The sequence below is a fragment of the Neomonachus schauinslandi genome, chromosome 2 (assembly GCF_002201575.2).
Source record: "Neomonachus schauinslandi chromosome 2, ASM220157v2, whole genome shotgun sequence".
NCBI lineage: Eukaryota > Metazoa > Chordata > Mammalia > Carnivora > Phocidae > Neomonachus > Neomonachus schauinslandi.
Window position 1 is genome coordinate 132,976,297 of NC_058404.1, and position 11,483 is coordinate 132,987,779.

The window sequence follows — 11,483 nt, forward strand, 5'->3', positions numbered from 1 at the left end:
AAAAAACTACTAGAACTGAAAAAAAAATTCAGTAAAGTCACAGGATATAAAAATATACAGAAATCTATTGCATTTCTATACACTAAAAATGAAGTAGCAGAAAGAGAAATTAAGAAAGCAATCTCATTTACAATTGCACCAAAAAGAATAAAACACCTAGAAAGAAACTTAACCAAGAGGTTAACCAAGACCTACACTTTGAAAACTATAAAGCTTTGATGAAAGAAATTGAAGATGACCCAACCAAATGGAAGGATATTCCATGCTCATGGATTGGAAGAACCAATATTGTTAAAATGTCCATACTACCCAAAGCAATCTTCAGATCTATTAAAATACCAACAGCATTTTTCATAGAACTAGAACAAATAATCCTAAAATGTGTATGGAACCACAAAAGACCCAAATATCCAAAGCAATCTTGAAAAAGAAGAACAAAGCTGGAGGCATCACAATCCCAGGTTTCAAGATATGTTACAAAGCTGTAGTAATCAAAACAGTATGGTATTAGCACAAAAATAGACACATAGGTCAGTAGAACACAATAGAGTCCAGAAATAAATCCATGCTTATATGGTCAATTAATCTACAACAAAGGAGGCAAGAATATGCAATGGGAAAAGATAGTCTCTTCAACAAAAGGTGTTGAGAAAACTGGACAGCCACATGCAAAAGAATGAAATTGGACCATTTTCTTAGACCATACACAAAAATAAACTCAAAATGGATGAAAGACCTGGAACCATAAAACTCCTAGAAGGAAACATAGGCAGTAATTTCTTTGACATTGGTCATAGAAACATTTTGCTACGTGTATCTCCTGAGGCAAGGGAAACAAAGGCAACATTAAACTATTGGGACTAGACCAAAATAAAAATTTTGCACAGTGAATGAAATCATCAACAAAACAAAAAGGCAATTTACCAAATGGGAACAGATATTTGCAATTGATACATACAATAAGGGGTTAATATCTAAAACATAGAACTGATACAACTTAACACCAAAAAAACCCCCACAAATAATCCAATGAAAAAAATGGGCAAAAAACATGAGTAGACATTTTTCCAAAGAAGATATGCAGATGACCATCAGACACATGAAAAGATGCTCAACATCACTTATCATGAGGGAAATGCAAATCAAAATCACAATGAGCTCTCACCTCATACCTGTCAGAATGGCTAAAATAAAAAAGACAAAAATCAACAGGTGTTGGTGAGGATGGGGAGAAAAGGAACCCTTGTGCTCTGTTGGTGGTAATGTAAATTGGTGCAGCCAGTGTGGAAAACAGCATGGAGGTTCCTCAAAAAGTTAAAAATAGAATTGCCATATGATCCAGTAATTCCACTACTCTGTATTTACCCAAAGAAAATAAAAACACTAATTCAAAAAGACATGTGCATCCCTGTGTTTACTGCAGCATTCTTTACAATAGCCAAGATATGGAAGCAGCCCAAGTGTCCATTGATAGATGAATGGTTAAAGAAGCCAAGATGTGATATATATATTTCCTGCTTTAATGAAACTCACATTCTAGTAGGTGGGGCAAACAATAGATGACAAATATTATAAGAGAGTATTTAAAATAGTAGAGTCAGGGAAGAACTCTCTGAGAAGCAACATTTTGGGGCAGAAATATGTACGAAGGCATGGCCCCTGCAAATACATAGGGTAAAGAACATGCACATTCTGACAAAAAAGCAAACTTCTGTGAAGGGCTGTATGAGGCCAGAGGGGCAGCGCAAGTGGGCAGAACTGTAGGTGATGCACTAAGAGAGGTAGGCAGCGACCAGATTACTGGGGATCACGCAGGACACAGTAAGAAGTTTTGATTTTTCTGAGTGTGAGAGGAAGGATCTGAGAAACTTGAGTGGGGATAGACCCAAATAAATAAAATCCCAGTGTTTGTTGCAAAGAAGAAAACTTTCCTTTTTAATTCCACTTTTGGCTTTAATCCTTTGTGAGGGAAACTTAGAGAAATGCCTGGATGCACAAATACTGAGCTCTCTTTGCCAATTTTCCTGCATATTTTGAGTGCAGACTCCTTCCTTATAAGTTCCAACTGAGTTTCTAAATGCTTTACCAAGACAGGCTCCATCTCATGATTCTCCCTAAGGGTTCTTACTCCCACTAAAATCCCATTTCCAGGGCTATTTCTAGGGTGTGCAGGTCCCTGGGACAATATTCCTTTGGGACTCCTGTCTATAAAAATAAGTTGATTTAAAAATATAAGGGGCGCCTGGGTGGCTTAATCAGTGAAGCATCAGACTCTTGATTTCGGCTCAGGTCATGACCTCAGGGTCCTAGGACTGAGCCCTGGGTTGGGCTCCCTGCCCAGAGCGGAGTCTGCTTGTCTCCTTCTCCCTCTGCCCCTCCCCCCTCAAATAAATAAATAAATCTTTAAAAATATATATATGTATATATTATAAAAGGGTGCCTGGCTGGCTCAGATGGTAGAGCATGCGACTCTGTCTAGGGTCATAAGTTCGAGCCCCACATTGGGGTACAGGTTAATACTTAAAATTTTTTAAAATATATATATTATAAAATTCCTGAGTCTATGTGAAGTATAGTGACTTATTGATGAAGATTTAGAATAATAGGAAGATTTATTTATTTATTCTCCAGTCAGTGCATGTAAAGATTCTTCTTGGTATCCAGCTACCATCTCTTCTCGTGTGGTCCAGGAATCATTCCTTTCTTTTTTATTATCAAATGAGCTATTTCTTGCTAATTTCATATCTTTTGCCACAAGAAAAGGTAGCAATGCTGTTATTACTCATAATGCCATGGCGCTTATAACATGTTTGTATTGAAATGATACGAGTCTCCTAGCCTCTACAAGACCCTACTACCATTTATTTAATGTTAGTTGCATCATTACCTTTGACTCTGCATCATCCATTGTGCTACCTGTAAATTCTGGCTTCAGTCACTCAAAGATTGCTATGGCACTTCTTTTTTTTTTTTTTTTTTAATTTTTTTATTCTTATGTTAATCCCCATACATTACATCATTAGTTTTAGATGTAGTGTTCCATGATTCATTGTTTGTGCATAACACCCAGTGCTCCATGCAGAACGTGCCCTCCTCAATACCCACCACCAGGCTAACTCATCCTCCCGCCCCCCTCCCCTCTAGAACCCTGTTTGTTTTTCAGAGTCCATCGTCTCTCATGGTTCGTCTACCCCTCCGATTTCCCCCGCTTCATTCTTCCCCTCCCGCTACCTTCTTCTTCTTCTTTTTTTTTTTTTCCTTAACATATATTGCATTATTTGTTTCAGAGGTACAGATCTGAGATTCAACAGTCTTGCACAATTCACAGCGCTTACCAGAGCACATACCCTCCCCAGTGTCTATCACCCAGTCACCCCATCCCTCCCACCCCACCCCCCACTCCAGCAACCCTCAGTTTGTTTCCTGCAATTAAGAAGGCACTTCTTTGATAATAATCACAAATTCATGTCTGACCCAGAGTGTACAGGAACATGTGAATAATTTGTTTTCTGGTCATGTTGAATTTATTACTTGAAATGCTATAGCACAGCTTGGAACAACCGTCTTCCAACTATGTTTTTTCTTAAACTCTTCAGGCTTCCATTTCTGGAATGTAATCTTTTTCAATAATAACTCTAGAGGGGGGAGTGTATATATAAACACATAATCTTGTATATACAATGTGTAGTTGCTACTTTATAGATCTATTTTGAAAGACTTTTTTTTTAAGATTTTATTTTATTTTTAAGTGATTTCTATATCCAACATGGGGCTCGAACTCACAACCTGGAGATCAAGAGTTGCATGCTCCACCACCTGAGCCACCCAGGCACCCTGACTCCTTTCTTGTTATCAAGAAAGTCTTTCAGGGCATCTGGCTGGCTCAGTCGTTAAGCATCTGCCTTCGGCTCAGGTCATGATCCCAGGTCACGATCCCAGCCCCGCATCGGGCTCCCTGCTCCGCGGGAAGCCTGCTTCTCCCTCTCCCACTCCCCCTGCTTGTGTTTCCTCTCTCTCTTTGTCTCCCTCTGTCAAATAAATAAAATCTTTAAAAAAAAAAAAACAACAAACAAGAAAGGAGTCACTTTCCATATAGTGTAAGTATAAGTTCTTTTTATCTGACAGCAACAAATGATATATTTTTTAAATTTTTTGTTTAAAAATTCTGGAAGGATATACACTGAAATCCTTCCAGTGGATGGTAGGATTTGAGATGATTTTTAATTTTTTTCTATTGTTGTCTCTATTTTCAAGGTCTTTCCAGCCTTTGTTTGTCTGGGTTAGGACTTTTTTTTTCTCTTTCATTTTGACAATTAACATTTAAAATATAAAATTTTCATAAGAGAAAAGCTTTTTCATTTCAGATAAAGAGTGCTATGGGATTAGAAATTATGTTAAGAAGGGGCGCCTGGGTGGTTCAGTCGTTAAGCGTCTGCCTTCAGCTCAGGTCATGATCCCAGGGTCCTGGGATTGAGCCCCACATTGGGCTCCCTGCTGAGCAGGGAGTCTATTTGCCCCTCTCCCTCTGCCCCTGCCTCCATTCATGCTTTCTCTTTCTCAAATAAATAAATAAAATCTTTTTTAAAAAAAACACATAACATTAAGTTTTCCTCCTTAACCGTTTATAAGTGTACAGTTCAGTAATGTTAAGAGTATTCACATTATCATGCAACAGATTTCTAGAACTTTTTCATCTTGCAAAACTGAAACTCTATACTTTTTTAAACTCTTTATCATCAAATAATTATTTCCTTTCTCCTCCTGCCCCCAACCTTTCTACCTCTTGTTTCTGTGCTTTTGAGTACCTTAGATACTTCATATGTGTGGAATCATATGGTGGAATCATATCCATTTCACTTAGCATAATGTCCTCAAAGTTCATCCATGTGGTAGCATGTGACCAGATTTCCTTCTTTTTTAAGGTTGCATAATATTCTATTGTACCTATGTACCATATTTTCTTTGTCTATTTGTCTGTCAGTGGATATTGGATTGCTTCCACCTCTTTCTTCTATTATTTTTAAGCAAATCCTATATATCATATTTTTGGAAATATTCTTTATTTCATATTAATCCAATCCAAATTATGTCATTTCGTATTAAGTAAGTTAAGCCCCTAATACAATATTATATACATCTGGATGATAATTATGTTACGAGATATATATTTGGGCAAAGGACATAATAAAAGAAGAGAAAGAGCTTATCAGTGAGTAAAATGTTCAATTTTTTAAAATTTAGGGACTTGTATTGATATTGAAGTTCACCAATTTATCTTTCCAGAGTTAGGACAAAACAAATGTCCCATTCAAGCACTAAAACTGGATAATTTATATAGATATTGCCTTAATATGATAACTTCAGATTTTCACCAATATCAGTGTTTGCTCTAAGACTACAAACAACTCAGATGGTAAACACGTTTTAGGGAAAAATTCTTAAATCAAAAAACTATGTTATCAGCTATATCTTACTAAAACTCAATTCTGGCATTTAAAAATTTTTTTCAAGTGTAGTTAACTTCAGTATTATATTAATTTTAGGTGAACAATGTAATGATTCAACAATTCTATACATTATTCAGTGCTCATCATGCTAAGTGTACTCTTAGTCACCTTCATCTGTTTCACCCCCTCACCCCCCAGCTCCCTTCTGGCAACCACCAGGTTGTTTTCCTGTAGTTTGAACATTTTATTTCATTTTTTAAGATTTTATTTTTAAGTAATCTCTACACCCAATGTGGGACGAGAACTCATAACCCCAAGAACAAGAGTCGCACACTCCACTGACTGAGCCAGCCAGGTGCCCGTATAGTTTGAACATTTTAAAATCAGTGAGATAACTGGCAAAATTTGAATAAAATTTTAACAGTGCTAATTTCCCAGTTTTAATAATCATACTCTGGTTTATGTAAGATATTAACATTTGGAGAAACTGGTTGAAGGTTATACTTGTACTATTTTTATCACCATTATGTAAATCTGAAATTATTTCAAAATGAAAAAGGTTTTGAGTGCTAGTTTCTCTATATGTAATTGGCATCTTCTGAGTAAAACTTAGATTTGCCCTTTTAAAATTCTGAGCTTGATGGTTAGAGATTGAGAAATGCACACTGTGAGAAGGTAAAGATAAAAGGATGATGGTCTTGGTCATACTATATCTGAGCAAGCATCAGGGAACTTGCCGAGAGCTTCCTGCCCAGAGACCCAGTTACCTTTCTGATGTGTAAAGGAGGGCCAAGTGCCAATAACCAAGCAGAGACACCCACCAAGTTCTTAATCTTTGACTTTTTATATAAAATGGAATTTTCTCAGAGTGCCTAGGTCGCTCAGTTGGTTAAGCATCAGCCTTCAGCTCAGATCATGATCCCGGAGTCCTGGGATCAAGCCCCAGTGTTGGGCTCCCTGCTCACTGGGGAGTCTGCTTCTCCCTCTCCCTCTGCCCCTTCCCCCCTCCCGCTCATGCCCCTTCCCCTCAAATAAAGAAATAAAATCTTTTTAAACAACAACAACAAAAAAAACCCAGAATTTGCATCTGCAAAAAGACAAACTAGGGCACCTGGGTGGTTCAGTCATTGAGCATCTGCCTTTGGCTCAGGTTATGATCCCGGGGTCCATATCGAGCTCCCTGCTCCACAAGGAGTCTGCTTCTCCCTCTGCCCCTCCTCCCACTCCCACTCATTCTCTCAATCTCTCTCCCTTTCTCTCTCTCAAATAATAAATAAAATTTAAAAAAAAAAAAGACAAACTAAATATGAAACTTAGAGACAGCCAGAATACAGGAGAAAGGGGACTTAGAGTCATTTTAATCTATTATCATTAGCGTAAAGGAAAATAATACAAGTTAAATAAACTATACCTGTTTTCCTAATAACTGGAATAATTACGTTTTTATGAATTTCTTCTTCATGCTTCCTTCCTGTGTGTCTGCATGAGCTTATCACAAGGTCTCCCTGTGTTTGATAAATTTGAGCTGACGCCTGACCCTTTATTGTGCAATTAATACCATCTTTGAGCCTTAAAACTACGAGTAGCTATTAATTTCATAGTAGTTATTGTCCGGTAAGCAAACACAAGTCTTATCTTAAAGATAAAGCTCTAGGTAGTAGAGCCAGGTATGAAAGAAAACTGAGCTAAGTTGATATAACACAAGGCAAATAGATGGTCTAAGAAAAATTCAAAGCCACCATTTCACTTAAATGGTGCCAAAGATGCAGTTTCAGTCAACCGGATGTTTTTTTATCATATAGACACTACTTGAATGTTAGTTCCTTTTCTAGGTTTCTAGTCACGCCAATATGTTGAAAACAAGATGAGCTTCATGTAAATGAAATCTGTGCAGCCACTCAGGGCCCTGTGCTCGGAACGGCCCCACAATTGTTTTCATACTCTGCTGCCGCCATCTTGAAAGTCATAATAACTTAGGAACAGGGGATCCCACATTTTTGTTTTGTGCAGGGCCCTGCAAATTGTGGCTGGCTGAAGGCGCCTCGAACTACCAACCAGCTCTCATCCAGGACAAGATTTTGTGGACATCATGGCCTTCAGTGCCTAAAGCCCAGCCCCAACCCCTGTCCCATCAAGCTGAAAAGTAAGATTCCAGCCTTAAGGTTGTTATCATTTACCTAAAAGGTACTCAGTGAATGTTAATTTCCATCCCTGTCCCTCTCTCCTTCGCATTCTTCCTTTCCTCTCTCCCTCTTCCTCACTTTATTCTCCTTTTCTCCTTCCATTTCTTCCCCTCCTGATTCACCCACCACCTTACCAATTCTTCCTCCTTCATTCGCCTCTTCCCTCCCATTTCTGATGCTTCACATTCCCACTCCTTTCTCCCCCTTTCCTTTCTATCGAATCCTCTCCCACCCCCATTCCCCATTCAGGGTGAGACCTTCAAGAGCTGGTACCCCGGGAGCCAGCGTGGCCGGGAACAACCAGGCTTAGCGTTTCCTCTAACGCCGGCTCTGCACTCCCAGAGTGACTGTGCTCTCAGGTCCTTTCGACCGGGCAGAGATGGAGTCAACTACTGACCCTTGCCTTTTCCAACGCACATTTAAAATTTGTATCCCCCGCTTTCTAATTTTTCCAGACTGAATGCCAGGAAAATCCACCTTTCAGTTAAAGGATGTGTCGGAAAACAAGTTGCTCTTTGGAAGGACCTGAAGATGAATCTGAGGGAGGCGAGGTAGACCAGACACCTGGAGGGCTCCCAGAATCTTGGAAATCTGGGTAAGCCAGTCTGCCTGTAGTCACTCTTGTCAGCATGGAAACTGTTAATGTGTTTTATTCGCACTTAGTAACCTGTCACCAGATGGGGTTAAGATCAGTCTGTATGTGCTTCACAGAAGGAGCTGCCCTCTTTTTTTAAAACCTTGCTAAATATGAGAAAGGTAAGCTTTATACATTTTGGCTGGCAGAGCTTAAACAAACCCATCTGGGGATGATGCCAACACAGATGGCAGAAATTGCTCTTGATTTGCCAGGACCCCTGCCAAGTGAAGGCCTGACGATTTTGGTCTGAAGGACTTTGTGCAGTTTCATAAAAGAAAATTCATTATTTGAACTGAAACGTGATCCAGGGTCACACAGAGGAGTATCTTATCTTAGTTCAGTCAAGGTAAGAGATGCATTAATCTTGAGTAGGTTTTGGAAAAGAAGTCATAATTCTTACTCTTACTGATGGGGGCAAAGTACAAAGAGCCCCTTCAATATTGCTTGCTTTTTTATTAAGGGACTATGGTTTTCTTTTTTCTTTTTTTTTTTTTTAAGAATTTATTTATTTATTTGAGAGAGAGAGAGAATGAGTGAGGAGATGGGCAGAGGGAGAGGAAGAAGCAGACTCCTCGCTGAGCAGGGAGCCCAGTGTGGGGCTCGATCCCAGGACCCTGAGATCATGGCCTGAGCCAAAGTGAGATGCTTAACCAACTGAGCCACCCAGGAGCCCCAGGACTGTGGTTTTCTAGAAGTAGAGACATTGTGGTAGTAGATAGAGGGGAAAAAATTTTTTGTGGTTCAGTGACCAAAACGTATTTTGTCAAGCCAATAGGCAGTATGAATAGTGTGCAGTAACACAAGATATTGTAGCAAATAAACTCCACATTTCCAGTGGTTAATTAATACAATGAAAATGTGTTTCGGGCACCTGGGTGGCTCAGTTGGTTAAGCGACTGCCTTCGGCTCAGGTCATGATCCTCGAGTCCCGGGATCGAGTCCCGCATCGGGCTCCCTGCTCAGCAGGGAGTCTGCTTCTCCCTCTGACCCTCTTCCCTCTCGTGCTCTCTATCTCTCATTCTCTCTCTCTCAAATAAATAAATAAAATCTTAAAAAAAAAAAGAAAATGTGTTTCTTTTTTTCTTTTTTAAGATTTTATTTATTTATTTGACAGAGAGATAGAGAACACAAGTAGGCAGAGTGGCAGGCAGAGGGAGAGGGAGAAGCAGGCTCTCCGCTGAGCAGGGAGCCGGACGTGGGGCTCGATCCCAAGACCCCAGGATCATGACCCGAGCCAAAGGCAGCCACTTAACCGACTGAGCCACCCAGGCACCCCAAAATGTGTTTCTTACTCGTCTAAAGGACCCAGGCAGGTATGCCTAGTCAGAGGGCAGTTTTTCCAGGGTGCGATTTCCTTCCTTCTTGAAGTTCATCTGTTTTCCAAGATCTCAGGGCTTTCTAAACTGGATGGTGTAAGAGAGAATGGAGAAGCCTCATCCACTTCTTAAGATCCCGTAGCCCAGCCAAATCTATCAACAGATGAATGGATAAACAAAATGTGGTGGATGCACACAATGGAATATTATCCCGCCTTTAAAAGGAAGGAAATTCTGACACATGCTACAACGTGGGTGAATTTTGAAGACATCATGCTAAGTGAAGTTGGTCAGGGAGAAAAGGACAAATATTATAATTCCAGTTATATGAGGTACCTAGACTAGTCAAATATGTGTAGACAGGGGCACCTGGGTGGCTCAGTCAGTTGAGCATCTGACTCTTGGTTTCAACTCAGGTCATGATCTCAGGGTCCTGGGATGGAGCCCCATGTCAGGCTCTGCACTCATGTGGAGTCTGCTTCAGATTCTCCCTCCCTGTCTCTCTCTCCTCTCCCTCTCAAATAAATAAAATCTTTAAAAAACAAAACAAAAAACCAAATATGTGTAGACAGAAAGTAGAACAGTGGTGGCCAAGAACAGGTGGGAGGAAGGAATGGGGAGTTATTTTTAAAGCATACAGAATTTCAACATCACTCATCATCAGGGAAATGCAAATCAAAACCACAATGAGATATCATCTTATACCTGTCAGAATGGCTAAAATAAAAAAAACACAAGAACAACAGCTGTTGGCAAGGATGTGGAGAAAAAGGAACCCTCATGTACTGTTGGTGGGAATGCAAACTGGTGCAGCCACTGTGGAAAACAGTACAGAGGTTCCTCAAAAAATTAAAAATAGAGCTACCCTAAGATTCAGTAATCACTCTACTGGGTATTTACCCAAAAAATACAAAAATGCTAATTCAAAGGGATATAGGCACCCCTATGTTTATTGCAGCATTATTTACAATAGCCAAGATAAGGAAGCAGCCCATGTGTCCATCAACAAATGAATGGATAAAGAAGCTGTGGTATAGGGGCCCAACTCATTAGTTGGACATTGGACTCTTGGTTTCAGTTTAGATCATGATCTCAAGGTTGTGGGATTGAGCCCCCCATCGGGCTCTACACTCAGCACCAAGTCTGCTTGAGATTCTCTTTCTTCCTCTCCCACTGCCCCCTACGTCTGCTCACATGCACGCTGTCTCTTTCTCTCTCTTTCTCTCTAAAATAAAAATAGGGGCACCTGCGTGGCTCAGTTGATAGGCGTCTGCCTTCGGCTCAGGTCATGATCCCAGGGTCCTGGGATCGAGCCCCGCATCGGGCTCCCTGCTCAGCGGGAAGCTTGCTTCTCCCTCTCCCACTCCCCCTGCTTGTGTTCCCTCTCTTGCTGTGTCTCTCTCTGTCAAATAAATAAAATCTTTAACAAATAAATAGATAAATAAATAAATAAAATAAAAATAAATAAATTTTTTTTAAAAAGGGGAGGGTGCCTGGGTGGCTCAGTTGGTTAAGTGTCAGACTCTTGATTTCGGCTCAGGTCATGATTTCAGGGTCATGAGATTGAGCCCCACTTTAGGCTCTGCACTGGACGTGGAGCTTGCTTAAGATTCTCTCTTTCCCTCTCCTCCTTCCTCCCAACTCATTCTCTCTCTCTCTAAAAATAAAAAAAAAGAAGAAGAAGAAGATATGGTATATATATACGATGGAATATTCCTAAGCCATAAAAAAGAATGTAATCTTGCCCTTTGCAATGACATGGATGGAGCTAGCGAGTATAATGCTAAGCAAAACATGTCAGTCAGAGAAAGACAAATACCATATGATCTCACTCATATGTGGAATTTAAGAAACAAACAAATGAACAAAAGAAAAAAAAAGAGAGCGAGAGAGACAAACC